Consider the following 19,455-nt stretch of genomic DNA (forward strand, 5'->3'; position numbering starts at 1 on the left):
CTATAGGATGAGAAAAACTCCCTCCTTTACCAAACTTTTGTCAGGCTCCTCTGAGCCTTCTTCTAGACTAAGCCTTAACTTTGGCCTTGCTGAGTCCATTTGTAGCAAAGAATCCTGCTAAGCCTGTTTATCAAGAATCCCCTTACCCTTGAAATCTAAGTTATTGGCCTGCCATCACCAAGAATCCTGTTCAGCCAATTTAGCAAGAATCCTTCTACCTTTGATATGTAATCAAGTTTTTCTTAGTAATTTTCTAACCACTGACCCCTCAATTTGCTCATTGGCTATAAATCCCCACCTGTGTTTACTGTATTTGTAGTTAAGGTCAACCTCTCTCCACTATTGCAATAGTCTTGACATCCACTGAAAGTCAAAAGAGTCTTACTTGATATTTTTAACAAGTCTCAGAATACTTTTTTTTTCCTTTAACTGTGATTATATTGGGGCCACTCAGATAGTCCAGAGTAATCTTCTTATTTATTGTTGGTTGATTAGCAACTTTAATTCAATATGAAAAGTCTCTTCACAGCAGTAGCTAGATTAGCGTTTAAATCACCCAATTACAGAATCCTACAAAGACAAGTTTTGAGTTCTGTCTAAAACAAATGTAAAGCGTAATATCTTAAAAAGTAATTTGGGGATTTCTGGTCAATATCACACAGTAGGTGAACACTGTACTTGCCTCCTTCCATGACCACATTAAAATTGCAACTAAATTATAGAACAGTCAACCAGGAGAAACTATCTGAAAACTAGCTGAATAAAAGTCCTATAACTGTTAATATAAAGAAATCACCTTCAAACTAGTAATACAAACAGAGATGTGAAACAGGTTGGTCACACACCCCCATTGTGTCAGTCAAAAACTGGGTGGGATATCTTGGCTGCAGAGATGCCCTCTGAAGAGCAAGAGGTTCCAGCTTCACACTGGGCTCCCTAGCCTGGAGCATCAGTCCCTGAAGAGTAGCCAACATGGCATCTGGCTGTGAAAATCAGTGGGTATTCCACATTATGGGGTGAGAAGGAAGGCTGTGGGAAAGCCAGGTGTCCTCATAAAGGACCAGCACACAGCCTCTCTTGATCCCACTCATACTAGGATCCAGCAAATGAGCTGAAGTTCTGAAGGTGCCAGAGACACACACACGGGAAGAGACTGAGTTGTGTGGCTCAGGACATGGGCTGGGGGGAAAGTGGCCATTGTTCCTGTGCTGAGCCATTTTCCCATGTAGCAAACATGCAGATGACAAATTTCCTGTGTTGACCCCTCCCCTACATAGCCAAATATGAATTTTCATTGGCCTGGTGAGCTCCACTCACTCCACCCTGGTGAATCCCTGAGACTTTGCCCCAACCAACTTGTGTAATGTCAGAGGCTTTTTCTTGGATGACAGATAGCTAGAGTTGGCCCACATTAAAGCCGTTCTTGGACAACTCTCAGGGGTCTTTGGAACCTAAAAGGGCAGTGGCTGGCCTCAGTGTGCTCTAAGACTTTTGTGAAGTGGACCCAAGCTCAGAATTAGGGTCAAATCTAAATCTGCCTTAACCGTTTGAATACCACTTGTCCCTGGTTTGTGACTCCATGATACCCAACGTCACCAAACTTGCACATGTGCCAGAGGTTGTTTTGGTGGCCTGTGTGCTGCCATTGTTGGCCTGCACTGCAGTATTTTTCAGATAACTTTTAGAAGTCCACATGCCCCAGGTAGGCAGTGACTGTCCTCAGGGTGCACGGAGCCTTGTTCAGAGTGGCCACGGGCTCAGAAATGGCATTAAATCTGAATCTGCATTAACCCATTGAACACCACTTACTTCATGATGGTGACTTCCTGAAACCCCAACTCAACCAACTCCCAAACCACCCAACATTCTTTCAGTGGCTGAGCTTTATGGACAGTTAGCAAGTGCTGGCAGGCCTCAGGGTGTGTTGGGCCATTTGTTGAGCAGTCCCAAACCCATTAATAGTGATGGCCAGCATCAATTCCCTGGGTGGCTTCTTTGATGCAACTGCAGGTCAAACAGAGGCAGCAACCAACTGCAGATTGTTCCTAGCTCCTACCAGGAAGCCCCAGACATGTCACAGGCAGTTGCTGACCTTGGCCTGGACAGGAACTCCTTCCAAAAAAACCCAGAATGAGCACACCTGCTGGCCAGTTTCATACCACAACAAAACACCACCTGATTACCCCTACAAGTAACATAGTCAACATACAATCTCAGCAGACACTGGAGCCCACTGGAACAAATCCTACTCCTTGGGGTCAGCCCCAACAAACAGATCATATGCTGTGATTGTGGCAATCCTTGAAGCCAGTAAACCTGGGGATCAATCCCACCCTTGATATGCTGACAGCAATCAAGGCTCAAATATAAGAAGAGAGCACACACAACCCATGCAAGAGACACTCCTGGAGCATCTGGCTCAGGTTACTAGGGATACTGCAACACTGGGCCCCATAGGACACCTACTACATAAGTCCACCCTGCCAAAACTGGGAGATGTAGAAGATTTACCTAGTACATAAAAACAAACACAGAAAAACAGCCAAAATGAAAAGCAACAACAATAACAAAATACCCTCCACACACACACCCCAAAAAATAAAAAAAGAGAAAACACCAGAAAAAGCACTAAATGAAATAGATGCAAGCAATCTACCATATATAGAGTTCAAAACACTGCTTATAAATCTGCCCAAGGAACTTAGTGAGAACTTCAACAAAGAGATAGTAAGCATACAAAAGTACATAAAAACAATAAAAAGTTTCAGTCCAAGATGGCAGATTAGGTAAATACTATGCCTACTGCATCTGGGGATCACACCAAGATCACAAATAAATTACAGAAAAATCAACCTCAAGAATCATCTGAAGACAAGTTGAACACAAACCCTACAATTAAGGATATAAAGAAGAAGCCACATAAAGACTGGTAGGAAGGTTGGAGATGTGAAATGAGCTAATCTTAAACCCACAAACAGTGGTTGAACACTAGGAGGGGCAACTCAGTGGCAGAGGACCCCTCTGAAGAGAGAGGGGTTCCAGCCCCACACTAGTCTCCCAGCCCCACATCAGTCACCCAGCCCAGGGGTCCTGTGCTGAGATAAGGAGTTTCGACAGCATCTGGCAGTGAAAATCAGCAAAGAATCTGTGTGCTTGTCGTGGTGAGATGGAAGGTGACTGCAAACACAGATGCCCTCTTATAGAGCCTGTACAAAGACTCTCTTGCAAACACTCACCTGGTCTCTGTTGGAAAGGCAGCAGCACAGAAGGCCCAGGAACGTGTGGGAAAAGTCTGAGTTGTGCAGCTATAGTGTGAAGGCTGGAGAGACAGGAGCAACTGTTGTCCCTGTGAGGAGCCTGACACACTTGTAGCATACAAGAGGGCGCTGTCTTTAGTGTTGAGCCCTCCCCCAAAAGGCCAAGTCTAGGACATATTGGTCTGGTGGAATCCATGTATGTGCACAGCCTTGGTGATGCATTGGGTCCCCGCCCCCACACAGCTGGTGCTGTATCACCTGGAACATTCTTGATGGATGGACTGTTGGCACCACCCCACATACAGCAGAAGCTTTTTGGCATCTGTGGACCATCCACTGCAGCCTAGGAAATTATTTTTGTGGGCGGAGACCAAAGACATTCATGCAGAGCATCTTGTGGGCAGCTTTTAGGAACCCGTGGGCCTGAGGCAGGGTGGTGGCTGGCCATGGTGTTCTCAGGGTGATTTTGTGGAGTGGTTACAGTCCTGGTACTGGTGCAGGAGCCAAGACTTCATTAACTTTACAGAAACAACTGCCTACATCCCCTAGCCCCTGGAACCCTGCCTCATGCACTTAGAGCTGCAATGCCAATGCACTCTCTCTGACTGAGTGGCAAGAACTACCTCATAAGTCGCAGAAGCCTTTTAAAGCAGGAGAAGGCCCTTGAAAACACAGGGAGCTTTTGATGGTGGAGAATGATCCAAAACCTGTGCCACAGCCACTCTTAGTCAGCTCTAAGAGATTTGTGAAGCCAAGAAAAGTGGTGCCTGTCTAATGTGTTGTAAGGACATTTTACATAGTGGTCATAGGCCAGGCACTGCTTTGAGGTGAGTGTTGGCTGGCTTTGGTATTCTGGGGATGCTGCACAAACTGGTGACAAGCAGACACTGGCATACGAACTGAATCTGCATTAATTTTGTAAATAACACCAGCCAAACCTTGTGACTCCCTATGACTCTACACACCAAGCTAGTACTACATCACCAGGGTACTCTCAGTACCAGGTAAACCAGCCCACCATGTGCACCTAACGAGTCTTTTTCAATGGCTGGGCTTTACAGGCAACCATCTGTTGCCTATAGGTCTAGGGGCCTGGGTCTTTTGCCAAGCTGCCTCATGCCTACTACTAGTGACAGCATTCTCGGGTTACAGCAAGGCCACTCCCACATGCCTTCAGATTCAGCACAGGCAGCAGTCAACCACATAGCTTTGTGACTCCTAACAGGTTACAGCAGGCTGGCAACAGGTAAGGCTGAATTTGGCAGGCACAATTGCCCATCCCATGAAACACCAGAAGCAACACACCCAGAGGCCACCTTCAGACCACAACTGGACACTACCTAATTAGCCCAACAAGCAGCACACCCAAAGGAGATTCTCACCAAGCACAAGAGCCCACAGGGCCAAATCCTCCTCTGAGGGGTCAACCCTGCACAGCAGCTCATACACTGAGGGTATGGCCAATCCTCAGTCAAAAAGCCTGTGAGTCAATCCCACCCATTGACAAGCCAAAAGCAATCAACGGTCAACTTCAAAAGGATAATAAACAAAAAATACTCAAGGGACACTCTTGGAACACAGGAGGTCAGGGAGACTATTATATTGGATCACACAGGACATATACTACATAAGGCCACCAAGCAAATAATGAGAGACATGGGAGATTTACCTAACATATTCAAGCAAACACAGAGAGGCAGACAGAACAAGGAAATAAAATCATGTCCCAAATAGTATAACAGGAAAAACTTCCAGAAGTAGTACTAAATGAAATAGAGGCAAATAACCTACTAGAGAAAGAGTTTAAAATGCTGGCTATAAGAATGCTTAAGGTACTTAGAATTTCAACAAAGAGATAGCAAGCATAAAGAAAAACTCAGAAAGTATAAAAAGGAACCAGTCAGAAATAAAGAATACACTAACTGAAATGAAGAATGAACTAGAAGGAATCAATAATAGATTAGATGAAGCAGATGATCAAATCAGCCATGTAGAAATCAAGGTAGCAGAAATCATCAATTGGAACACCAAAAAGAAAATAATTATATATATATATATATATATATATATATATATATATATATATATATATATATATATATATATATAAATGAAGATAGTTTAAGGGACCAGTGGGATAACATCAAATATAACAACATTTGCATCATTGAAGTATCAGAGAAAGAAGAGAGGGAGCAAAGTTTCGAAAACCTATTTGAAGAAACACTGAATTAAAACTTCCCTAACCTGAAAAAGGAAATGCACATACAAGACCAGGAAGTGAAGAAAATCCCAAACAAGATGAACACAAACAGACCCACACCAAGACACATCATAATTAAATGGTGAAGGTTAAAGACAAAGAGAGAATCCTTAATGCAGCAAGAGAAAGACAACTAGTTATTTACAGAGTAGCTCCCATATGACCTTCAGCTGATTTCTCAACAGATACCATGCAGTCCAGAAGGGAGTGGCAGAAAAGATTTAAAAAGATTAAAAACAGGGGACTACAACCAAGACTACTCTACCCAGCAAGGCTGTCATTTAAAATTTAAGGAAAGGTAAAGATCTTCCCAGATAAGAAAAAGCTAAAGGAATTCATTACTGTCAAGTCAGTATTACAAGAACCGTTAAAAGGACTCTTTTAAGGAGAAAAAAAAGGGGGGAAAAGGATCAAAAACATAAAAAAATAAAATGGCAGTAACTATGTATCTATCAATAATCACGTTAAATGTAAATGGATTAAATGCTACAATCAAAAGACATAGGGTTGCTGAATAGATAAGAAGACAAGACCCATACATATGCTGTATACAAGAGACCCACCTATTATAGAAAGACACACACAGATTGAAAGTAAAGGGATAGAAAAATAGAAGGTCAGACAATTAAGTTTGTGAACTTGTTGCAACAATATTGTTAACCTTTATTGATTTCAGAGGGACTATTCATTATGAATTTGTACCAACTGGACAAATAGTTGACCAAGTTTACTGTTTTGAAGTGCTGAAAAAGCTACATGAAAAAGTTAGACAACCTGAACTTTGTTCCAACAATTCATGGCTCTTGCATCATGGAAATGCACGACCTCACAAGGCACTGCCTGTGAGGGAGTTTTTAGCCAGTAAACAAATCACCGTATTGTAATACATTCCCTACTCACTTGATCTGGCCCCCAATGACTTGTTTCTTTACCTAAAGATAAAGGAAATATTGAAAGGAAGACATTTTTATTACATTCAAGATATCAAGGGTAATATGAGAACAACTCTGATGTCCATTCCAGAAAAAGTGTTCCAAAATTGCTTTGAAGTGTGGACTAGGCACTGACATCGGTGCATAGCTTCCCAAAGGGAGTACATTGAAGGTGACCATAGTGATATTCAGCAATGAGTTATGTAGCACTTTTTCTAGGATGAGTTCATGTACTTACTTGTTGGATCTTCGTATAATTCATGTAAATGGAAGTGAGAAAAAACCTGGTGTAGCAATACTTACATTGAACAAAATAGACTTTAAAATGAAGATGATAATAAGAGTCAAATAATTACATTAAATAGTAATAAATGGTTCAATCCAACAAGAGGACATAAACCCAGTAAACATCTATACGCCCACCATAGGAGTACCTAAATATGTAAAACCCATATTGACCAACCTGAAGCAGAGTTCATCAGTAACACAATCATAGTAGGGGACTTTAACACCCCACTGACACCAATGAACTAATCTTCCAGACAGAAAAGCGACATAGAAACAGCAGCCTTAAGTGATACACTAGACCAGATGGATTTAATGGATATTTTTAGAGCATTTTATCCCAAAGCAGCAGAATATACATCCTTTTCAAGTGGACATGAAGCGTTTTTCAAGATAGACCGCATATTATGCCATGAAATAAGTCTCAATAAGTTTAGGATTGAAATCACACCAAGTGTCTTCTCTGAATACACTGGTTTGAAACTAGAAATCAATTACAAGGAAAAAAAAAAAACAAAACCACAAAAACGAGGAATAAAAAAGAGAGATAAACCAAATAAATGAAATAAAAAATGAAAGAGAAGTTACCACTGACATCACAAAAACACGAAAAATAGATAAATAAATAAATAAATACTACAAGCAAGTATATGCCAACAAATTGAAAAATCTGGAAGGAATGGATAAATTCCTAGAATCACACAATCTTCCAAGGCTGAATCAAGAAAAAACAAAAAATCTGAATTGTCTGATTACTAAAGTGCATCCAAATTGGAAAGGAAGAAGGAAAACTGTCATTAATTGCAAATTACATGATACTGTATATACTAGGTATGATAAAAACATACAGTGAATGCAGCTGCAGAGTACCATCCAACAGAAAGGCAGAGCTCTTCAATACAGGAATCAGCACGTTGAACCTTAGTAACAGTGTGTGACAATTTTCTACTCGTTGGGTGCAGTCAGTCAGGTATGAGCTACACTTGAGAGAAGTTGTGTTTGAAAGTGTGTCACAAATCATGAATCATGAACAACGTATTAACACGAAATTTTATTTCAAAATGCAAAAATGTGCTAAAGAAACACACAGATTGTTCAAATTAGTTTATGGTGATGCTGCAGTGACCAAGAAAATGGTTTAAAAGTCACGTGAGCAATTTTGTAATGGTTGTGAATCGATTGAAGAGGAGTGGAGACTGGGATATCTTTCAACATCAAAAACCCAAGAGAATGTTGAAAGTGTAAGCAAAACAATTTGATCAAATAGGTAATGAACTATTAGGGATTGACTAATAAGGGATTATTAGAACATTTAAGAAACGATGTATGTAGAAAATGGCCTGAGAAATGGGCAAATGATTTCATATTTTATCATGACAACACTCCATGTCACACATTGTTTCTGGTATATGGCAGTTTCTGTCAAAAGAAAACATTGTGGTGTGTCCTCATCCACCTTATTCACCGTGTCTGGCACTGTGTGACTTCTGGCTCTTCTGCAAAGTCAAAATGAGCATGATAGGTAACTTTTTTGAATCGATTCAGGGAATTGCGGTAGCCACAAGCACAACTAAAGACACTCATGAAAGAGGACTTCCAACACAGCTTCAGAAAGCAGCAAGGACGATGGGATAAGTGTGTTCAAAGTAAGGGGAACTATTTTAATGCAGATTAACTGAAATGTTTCTTTTGATGTATTTTTTTTTTACATTTAAACATTCACTATATGTTTTTATCACACCTCATAGAAAACCCCAAATACTACACTAAAACACTATTAGAACAGTTAAATGAATTCAGTAAAGTAGCAGGATATAAAAAAATATTAAAAATCCATTGCAACAGGAAAGATGGCACCCACCTGCCAGCGACGTGGTAGGAAGACCCCACGTGGAAAATAGCGACTATCTTACAATCCTTGCCCGAAGGCACATACCTTAGTCTGCTCCTCTTTTGCCTACAATGTCCCCTGAATCACTCTCCCACCATTTGCTCCCAGGGTTAATAATCAGAAAAGATGTTGCAGATGTCATAGGAATGGCGGCAGTGAGGTGGTCTTCTTGAGTTCTCCTCTGGAACTTACCAAAAATTGAACATCTATAACCCATCAAAGGACTCTCTGCTCATCACAAAGAACAACTAAGAGACTCCTGTGAGGATTACTTGAAGGTGGGTAAACTGGGCAAGCAGGGGAAGAGGGGAGGGAACAGAGTAGAGACGCAGTATGCATCCATGGCTGCAGAGATGGAGGGGGTCCCAGGACAGAACAGAGACCACAAGAGCCAGGAGGTAGGCTCTTTCTGTGTGCCTCTCAGCTAATCTCTCCTGCCCAGAGAGCAGCATATCCAGACTTTGAGGCAGTAACCTCAACTGAGACCTCCAGCTGGGACCTACCTAGGACAAAGGAAGTAAACCCCATACCTGGGTCTCTCCCCGCACTCTCCCAATCCTACCACCACTCTTCCAGAGACTCAAGGTGGTCCCTGAACTGAGGATTGTATCAGATTACAGAAGAGCATTAGCGCTCAGGACCTGGGAGGACCCGGCTTGCAGTTGATGTGACCCAGGGAAGAGGCTGGGAAGAGCATGACACTGCTGGGCTAGAAGAGAGAAAACTCCTCCATCACCAGCCCCCAGCTTTTCTGGTCGGCGTAGGGCAGGGCAATTACAACTGCAGAAACACAACCAGGGGTCAGCAGCAGGGGAAGAGGAAGCTCTGGGATTTCAGCAGCTCATAAATCTCCCACCCTCCACACACACACACACACACACACACACACACGTACACACACACACACGGAAGAACTGCCCTAAGACTCAGGAGACCTGGGCACACAGCTGACTGTGTTTCTCTCAGTGCACATACGTGCAGGCAAGAGCAGAAACTACACTGACTGTGAAAACTACCATTCAGACCCTATAGTCTCACTCATCTAGAATTGCAATGCCAGGGTCACTATGGTTACCAGGTGACCAGCTCTGCCTGCACAAGACCCAGAGGACTCTTTGGTACAGCAGAGGAAAACATGGAGAATACTTTGTGGGCTTAAGCCAAGAATGGCGCTGCTTTTTTGGATTTGTTTTATTTTTTGAATTTTTGATATTTTTGCCTGTGTTGAGTGTGGGTTATCGGTTGTTTTTACATGTGGGTCTATTTGGTTTTTTCTTTGTTGTTGTTGTTATTGTTGTGCTTGTTGATATGATTTGCTCTGAAATTGCCCTACACCAGGGCCAACTCCAGACCAAATCAGAGTATTACCGGGTTTGACCTACAAGTGACACACCCAGAGGGAATTCTCTACAGGCAGGAGATCCATAGGGGCCACGCCTCATTTGAGCGGTCAACCCTCACTCAGCAGATCATCCACTGTGGGCAGAGCCAAGTCTCACAGCTAGTTAGCCTAGGTGTCAATCCCAACTACTAAAAAGCCAAAAGTAAATAAAGTTCAACTTTAACAGGACAATATACACAACACAAGGGTCACCTTTGGAGCACACGCACAGAATAGGGAAGTGGTACAAGTCAAATATAAAGGACACATACTACATAAAATAACCCAGCAAAAACCAAGAACCCTAGGGGATCTACCTAATACATCGAAGCAAACGCAGAGAGTCAGCCAGAATGGGGAAACAAAGAAACATGTCCCAAATAGAAGACAGAAGAAACCTCTAGAATAGGAACATAATGAAATAGAGGTAACCAACCTATCAGAGAAAAATTTTAGAACACTAATGATAAGAATGTTTAAGGAGCTCAGTGACGACATAAAGAAGGATAGAGAAATCAAAATGAACAACCAGTTAGAACTAAAGAATACAATAACTGAGACAAGAACACACTTGAAGGAATTACCAGCAGGTTAGATGAGGCAGAGGATCGAATCAGTGACTTAGAAGACAACTTAGCAGAGATCACACAAACGGAACAACAAAAAGGAAAATGAATAAAAAGCTATGAAAATTATTTGAGAGACCTAGGGGATAACATCAAGTGCAACAATATGTGCATCATAGGAATACCAGAAGGTGGAGAGAGGAAACAAGGGATTGAGAACATATTTGAACTAATACTGACTGAAAATTTCCTTAACCTGGTGAATGAAACCGACATACAAGCCCAGGAAGTGCAGAGAGTTCCACCCAGGATAAACCCAAACAGCTCCACACCAAGACACATTATGGTTAAAATGACAAAGGTGAAAGACAAAGAGGGAAGTACCAAGAGAAAGACAGTGGGTTACATACAAGGGAATTCCTATAAGACTATCAAATGACTTTACTGCAGAAACATTGCAGGCCAGGAGGGAGTGGCCAGAGGTACTCAAAGTGCTGAAAAACAAAGGCCTTCAACCTAGATTGCTTTATCCAGCAAGACTGTGATTTAATTTTTTTTCCTTTAGATTTCTTTAAGGTGTAATTGACAAATACACTTGTAACATATTTAAAGTGTGATTTAAATTTTAAGGAGAGATAAAGAGCTTCCCAAAAAAGAATAAGCTAAAGGAATTTATTACCACCAAGCCAGCATTGCAGGAAATGTTAAAAGGGCTTCTGTAAACATAAGAAAGATGAAAACAATCTAACTACAAATAAAAAAAGGCAATAACTATGTACCAATAAATAGTCACTTTAAATGTAAATGGATTAAATATTCCAATCAAAAGTAATAGGGTGGCTGAGTGGATAAGAAAGCAAGACCCTTCCATATACTGTATACAAGAGACTCACTTCAGATCAAAAGACACACACAGGCTGAAAGTGAAGGGTTGGAGTAAGACATTTCATGCAAATGGAAATGAGAAAAAAGCTAGTTTAGCAATAATTACATCAGAAAAAGTAGACTTCAAAATGAAGCATATATTAACATCAAAGATGGGCACTACATAACAATAAAGGGATCGATCCTATCAAAGGACATAACCCGATTAAACATCTATGCACCCAACATAGACTGCATAGAAGACCAATGGTACTAAATTATGGACCATGCATTCAAAGAGCATTTTATGAATTTGACTTTAAATGCAAGGAATAAAAGCTAAAATAAATCAATGGGACTCTATCAAACTGAAAACTGCACAGAAAAAAAAAAAAAAAACATCAACAAAATGAAGAGGCAACCAACTGAATGGGATAATATTTTTGCAAACAACACCTTCAATAAAGGGCTAATTTTCAAAATATATAAGTAACACTTACAACTCAACAACAACAAAAAACCAATAAATCCAGTTTTAAAATGGGCATAACAATGTATAGACTTACACCAAAGAGGAGATATAAGACACCGATAGACATAAAAAAATATATTAAACGTCACTAATCTTCAGAGAAATGCAAGTAACAGCCACAATGAGATATCACCTAACAAGAGTTAGAATGGGTATCACTAAGAAGAGAAATAATAACAAGTGTTGGAGAGGCTGTGGAGAAAGAGGAACCTTCACACACTGTTGATGGTGATTTAGATTGGTGCAGCCGATATGGAAGGCAGTGTGGAGGTTCTTCAAAAATGAAGCATAGAATTACCATATGACCCAGCAATCCCTCTACTGGGTATCTAACCAAAAAAATCTGAAAACATGTATCCATAAAGATATATGTGCTCTAATGTTCATTGCAGCTTTATTTACGGTGGCCAAGGCATGAAAACAACCATAGTGATCTTCAGCAGATGATTGGATAAAGAAGATGTATATATACACAATGGAATACTATTCTGCCTTAAAAAAGAGGAAATAGTGCCATTTGGGACAACATGGATGCATCTTGAGATTATTATGCTAAACAAAATAAGCCAAACAAAAATGTCCAGAACCATATGATTTCCCTGATGTGGCATATAAAACTAAAAACAACAAAGGAACAAGACAAACAAGTGAAGAAACAAAAACTCATAGACACAGACAATAGTTCAGTGGTTACCAGAGAGTAGGGTAGGAGGTAGGTGGTAGATGAGGGTAAGGTAGTTCAAATATATGGTGATGGAAGGAGAACTGACTCTGGGTGGTGAACACACAATGGGATTTATAGATGATGTAATACAGAATTGTACACCTCAAATCTATGTAATTTTACTAACAATTGTCACCCCAATAAATTAAAAAAAAAAAAGAAAAAGAAAAAAAAAACCCTATACAACATTACTAACAATTGTCAGCCCAATAAACTTAAAAAAAAGCATAAAAGAAAAAAGCCCATTAAACATTATAAACTGGTAATACCACCCAAAGGAAAAATTTTACATTATATGTAAAACCCAAAGACAAGCACAGATATCAGAGATTATACACATAAACAGAAGTCTGAACAATTTCAAAGAGGACCTAATATCTTTCAATTGCCCCTGACGGTTTCATGAGGCTGGGGAAAAAAGGGTTGAGGCCTGGCTTGAGAGACTAGGAGCTTCTTTTTTTTTTTTTTTTTTGATTTTTTTTTTTTTTTTATTAAATTTATTGGGGTGACAATTGTTAGTAAAATTACATAGATTTCAGGTGTACAATTCTGTATTACATCATCTATAAATCCCATTGTGTGTTCATCACCCAGAGTCAGTTCTCCTTCCATCACCATATATTCGATCCCCCTTACCCTCATCTCCCACCCCCCACCCCCCGCCCCCCTTACCCTCTGGCAACCACTAAACTATTGTCTGTGTCTATGAGTTTCTGTTTCTCATTTGTTTGTCTTGTTCTTTTGTTGTTTTTGGTTTATATACCACCTATCAGTGAAATCACATGGTTCTCTGCTTTTTCTGTCTGACTTGTTTTGCTCAGCATTACTCTCTCAAGATCCATCCATCTTGTCACAAATGTTCCTATATCATCTTTTCTTACAGCCGAATAGTATTCCATTGTGTATATATACCACAACTTCTTTATCCTTTCATCTATCGAAGGACATTTTGGTTGTTTCCATGTCTTGGCCACCGTAAACAAAGCTGCAATGAACATTGGAGCACACGTGTCTTTATCTCTAAATGTTTTCAGATTTTTTGGGTAGATACCCAGAAGAGGGATTGCTGGGTCATATGGCAATTCTATTCGTAATTCTTTGAGAAACCTCCACACTGCCTTCCATAACGGCTGTACCAGTCTGCATTCCCACCAACAGTGTATGAGGGTTCCTTTTTCTCCACAGCCTCTCCAACATTTGTTGCTATTTGTCTTGTAGATGATAGCCATTCTGACTGGGGTGAGGTGATATCTCATTGTGGTTTTGATTTGCATTTCTCTGATGATTAGTGATGTTGAGCATTTTTTCATATGTCTATTTGCCATTTGTATGTCTTCTTTGGAGAAATGTCTCTTCAAGTCCTCTGCCCATTTTTCAATTGGGTTGTTGGTTTTTTTGTTGTTGAGTTGCATGAGTTCCTTGTATATTCTGGATACTAGCCCCTTATCGGAGGCACTGTTTGCAAAAATCTTCTCCCATTCAGTTGGTGGCCTCTTTATTTTGTCAATGGTTTCTTTTGCTGTGCAGAAGCTTTTAAGTTTCATATAGTCCCATTTGTTTATTTTAGCTTTTACTTCCATTGCCTTTGGAGTCAAGTTCATAAAATGCTCTTTGAACCCAAGGTCCATAAGTTTAGTACCTATGTTTTCTTCTATGCACTTTATTGTGTCAGGTCTTATGCTTAAGTCTTTGATCCATTTTGAATTAACTTTGGTACATGGTGACAAATAGCAGTCCAGTTTCATTCTTTTGCACGTGGCTATCCAATTCTCCCAGCACCATTTATTGAAGAGGCTGTCTTTGCTCCATTGTATGTTTTTAGCTTCTTTGTCAAAAATTATCTGTCCATATTTATGTGGTTTTATTTCTGGGTTCTCAATTCTATTCCATTGGTCTATGTGTCTGTTTTTCTGCCAATACCATGCTGTTTTGATTATTGTAGCCCTGTAGTACAAGCCAAAGTCAGGAAGTGTGATACCTCCATTATTGTTCTTTTTCCTTAAGATTGCTTTGGCTATTCGGGGTCTTTTGTGGTTCCAAACAAATCTGATGATTTTTTGTTCTATTTCTTTAAAATATGCCATTGGGATTTTGATGGGGATTGCATTGAATCTGTATATTGCTTTGGGTAATATGTCCATTTTAACTACGTTGATTCTTCCAATCCATGAGCACGGAATGTCTTTCCATTTCTTTGTGTCTTCTTCAATTTCTTTCAAAAATGTCTTATAGTTTTCAGCATATAGGTCTTTCACATCCTTGGTTAAGTTTATTCCTAGGTATTTTATTCTTTTTGCTGCAATTGCAAAAGGAATTGTTTTTTGTATTTCTTTTTCTGAGATTTCATTGTTAGTATATAGGAAGGCAATGGACTTTTGTGCGTTGATTTTGTAGCCGGCAACTTTACTGTATTCGTTGATTGTTTCTAGTAGCTTTTTGGTGGAGTCTTTAGGGTTTTCTATATATAGCATCATGTCATCTGCAAAGAGTGATAATTTAACTTCTTCATTCCCAATTTGGATGCCTTTTATTTCTTTCTCTTGCCTGATTGCTCTGGCAAGGACTTCCAACACTATGTTGAAAAGCAGAGGTGATAGGGGACATCCCTGTCGTGTTCCTGAACGTAGAGCAAAGCGCTTAAGTTTTTCTCCATTAATTATGAGATTAGCAGAGGGTTTGTCATATATGGCCTTTATTATGTTGAGGTATTTTCCTTCTATACCCATTTTATTAAGTGTTTTAATCATAAATGGATGTATCTTGTCAAATGCTTTTTCTGCATCGATTGATATAATCATATGATTTTTGTCCTTTATTTTGTTTATGTGATGTATCACATTGATGGATTTGCGTATGTTGAACCATTCTTGTGCCCCGGGGATGAACCCCACTTGGTCGTGATGAATAATCTTTGTAATGCATTGTTGTATTCGATTTGCTAGAATTTTATTTAGGATTTTTGCATCGGTATTCATTAGAGATATTGGTCTGTAGTTTTCTTTTTTTGTGTGATCCTTACCAGGTTTGGGTATCAGGGTAATGTTGGCCTCATAGAATGAGTTAGGGAGTACTGTCTCTTCTTCAATTTTTTGGAAGAGTTTGTGCAGAATTGGTATTAGATCCTCTTTGAAGGTTTGGTAGAATTCACTAGTGAAGCCATCTGGTCCCGGACTTTTGCTTTTGGGAAGGTTTTGGATGACTGATTCAATTTCGTTACTGGTGATCGGTCTGTTTAGATTTTCCAGTTCTTCATGGTTCAGCCTTGGAAGGCTATATGTTTCTAAGAACTTGTCCATTTCTTCTAGATTGTTGAATTTGGTGGCATATAGTCCTTCATAGTATTCTTGGATGATCCTTTGTATTTCTGTGGTGTCCGGGATAACTTCCCCTTTTACTTTTCTGATTTTGTTAATCAGTGTCTTCTCTCTTTTTATCTTAGTAAGTCTAGCCAAGGGTTTGTCAATTTTGTTAATCTTTTCAAAGAACCAGGTCTTTGTCATATTAATTTTTTCTATTGTCTTTTTGTTCTCTATTTCATTTAGTTCTGCTCTAATTTTTGTTATTTCCTTTCTTCTGCTGACCTTGGGTTTTACTTGTTCTTCTTTTTCTAGTTCTTTAAGGTGTAACATGAGGTTATTTATTTGGGAGTTTTCTTGTTTCTTGAGATAGGCCTGTAGTGAGATAAATTTCCCTCTTAAAACTGCTTTCGCTGCATCCCAAAAATTTTGGTAGGATGTATTTTCATTGTCATTTGTTTCTATGTATCTTTTGATCTCTCCTCTAATTTCTTCTTTGACCCAGTCCTTCTTTAAAGTATGTTATTTAATCTCCATGTATTTATGTTTTTTCCCGCTTTCTTTTTACAGTTGATATCCAATTTCAAAGCCTTGTGATCAGAGAATATGCTTGGTATGATTTCAATCTTCTTAAATTTGTTGAGACTGATTTTATGTCCCAATATATGGTCTATCCTTGAGAATGTTCCATGTACACTAGAAAAGAATGTATAGTCTGATGTTTTAGGATGAAGTGCTCTATAAATGTCAATTATGTCCATTTCATCTAATGTGTCATTTAGGGCTACTATTTCGTTATTTATTTTCTGTTTGGATGATCTATCCATAGCTGTCAATGGTGTATTTAAGTCTCCTAGAATAATTGTGTTTTGGTCAATTTCTCCCTTTAGTTCTGTTAGTAGTTGCTTGGTGTATTTCGGTGCTCCCTGATTGGGGGCATAAATATTGATGACTGTTATGTCTTCTTGTTGTACAGTCCCCTTCACCATTATGAAATGTCCATCTTTGTCTCTTGTTATCTTTTTCACCTTGAAGTCTGTTTCATCTGATATCATTATGGCTACACCTGATTTTCTCTGGGTACCATTTGCTTGGAGTGTCAATTTCCACCCTTTCACTTTGAGTCTATGCTTGTCCTTGTAGCTGAGATGTGTCTCTTGGAGACAGCATATGGTTGGGTTTATTTTTTTGATCCAATCTGCTACTCTGTGACTTTTTATTGGTGAGTTCAGTCCATTTACATTTAGGGTGATTATTGATATGTGAGGATTTCCTGTCATTCTATCCTTAGTTTTCTGGTAAGGTTGTGTCTCCATTGTTTCTTTGCCTTTTTGTTGTTGTCTATTATTTCTGTGTGGTGGTATTCTATGATGTTTCCCTCTGTTTCTTTTTTTATTTCAGTATATATTTCAATTCTGGATTTACTTTGAGTGGTTACCCTTAAGTTTATGTAAAAGAAAGTTTGATATTTAGAGTATTCCATTTTCTTCAGCACGCTTACTTTCTCCATTGCCATATTCCGGTTCAGGCCTTTACTCTCCCCCTTTTTGAGTTGTGGTTGCCACAAATTGTCCCTGTTGATGGTGGTCGAATAGCCTCCTTTAGTATTTCTTGTAGTGCAGGTCGTGTATTAGAAAATTCCCTCAGCTTCTGTATGTCTGGAAAGGTCTTTATTCCTCCTTCATATCTAAAGGATATCTTTGCTGGATATATTATTCTTGGCTCATGGTTTCTCTCTTTCAATAGTTTGAATATTTGGTTCCACTCCCTCCTGGCTTGTAGAGTTTCTGCTGAAAAATCTGATGATAATCTAATGGGCTTTCCTTTGTAAGTTACCGTCTTCTTTTCCCTGGCTGCCTTGAGGATTCTTTCTTTGTCGTTGATTTTAGACAGCTTCAATACAATGTGCCTTGGAGAAGGTCTGTTGGGATTGAGGTAACTAGGTGTTCTGTTTGCTTCTTGGATTCGAGGGTCCAGTTCTGTCCACAAATTTGGGAAGTTCTCATCGACAATTTGTTTGAATATATTCTCTGTTCCCTTCTCTCTTTCTTCTCCTTCTGGTATGCCCATTATTCTTATATTGCTCTTTCTGATGGAGTCAGAAAGTTCTTGTAGAGTTCTTTCATTTCTTTTAAGTCTCAAGTCTCTTTCTTCTTCAATTTGTGTCATTTCCAGATTTCTATCTTCGATGTCACTGATTCTTTGCTCCATCTGGTCAACTCTACTACCTAAGCTGGTTATTTCATTCTTAATTTCTTCTATTGAGTTCTTAATCTCCAGAAATTCTATTTGGTTCTTTTTTAAGATTTCAATCTCTTTCGTAAAATGCTCATGCTGTTCTTTGATTGAGTTTCTGAGTTCCTTTAACTGCCTATCTGTGTTTTCTTGTATCTCGTTGAGTTTTTTCAGAACTGCAATCTTGAATTCTCTGTCATTTAAGTCACATATTTCTGTATCTTTAAGTGTCTTCTCTGGAGATTTTTCACTTTCTTTCTGAGCTATCTTGTTGCCTTGGTTATTCATGGTGATTACTGGTTTACTATTTCTCTTCCTAGACATCTACAGGAGTGACTTCTGCAACAGGTTGATAGAAAGAGGTCTTTCTTTTGTTTGCCAGTACTTGTTGGTAGAATGTTTTATTATTTCTCCAACTGCAACTTATTTTTCTTCTCCCATACAGTAATGCTATGTTTTCTCTGCACTATTCCAACTTCTCACGCAAAGGGGGGATTCCCTGGGAGACGGGCTTCTCCTCTGTTAATAGTTCGTCTAGGTCACAGGGCGCAGTGTCCCGGTGGGTATGCGGAGAGCTTTTGATGTTCGAAAGCTCTTCCAGCTGCTGATTCAGAGCCCGTATATTTCAGCAGTTCTGTTTACTCCTGCTGGGATCCGCCCAGATAGGTGGGATCAGGGGCGGGGTGAGTTGTGAGAGGTGGCCCAGAGCAATGGCGGCGACCACCACCACAGCCGGTCTTGCTTCCACAGGTCTCTCCCCTTTGCTGGAACTAATTGGGCTGTGAATTTGTGTTTGCGGTCCACAGATCTCAAAACAGCAAATTTTCTGTTGTTTTGATCTGACACTGCTACTGTTTCGCTTCTAGCACCGGGCAGGTGGGGGCGGGGCGAGCTCTGGGAGGGTAGGGAGGGGGCGGCTAGTCTCAGTGCCTAAGGCTCCGTTCTCTGCTCGGCAGTGCGGGCTTAAACCACCGTTTTCAACCTTTTTCCCTCAGTCTTTTCTCCGAGGTCTCTGCCGTGAGCGTTGGGTTCAGCCGTGGTATATGCTGTCCCCTCAGCCCTGTGGAGCCCTGGCGGAGCCCTAGCAGTCCGAGTTCTTCCCTCTCCCGCAGCTGCGGTAGTTCCGGAAAGCAGCGAGCTCGGCGCACTGAGCTAGGTCTACGTCCTGTGCCCGCGCGGCTCCGTCTCCGCGCGCTTCTCCCTTTCCTCCTCCTCCCTCCACTCGCGCG

The sequence above is a fragment of the Rhinolophus sinicus genome, chromosome 18 (assembly GCF_057876585.1).
Source record: "Rhinolophus sinicus isolate RSI-liver-muscle chromosome 18, RSI-T2T, whole genome shotgun sequence".
Classification (NCBI taxonomy): domain Eukaryota; kingdom Metazoa; phylum Chordata; class Mammalia; order Chiroptera; family Rhinolophidae; genus Rhinolophus; species Rhinolophus sinicus.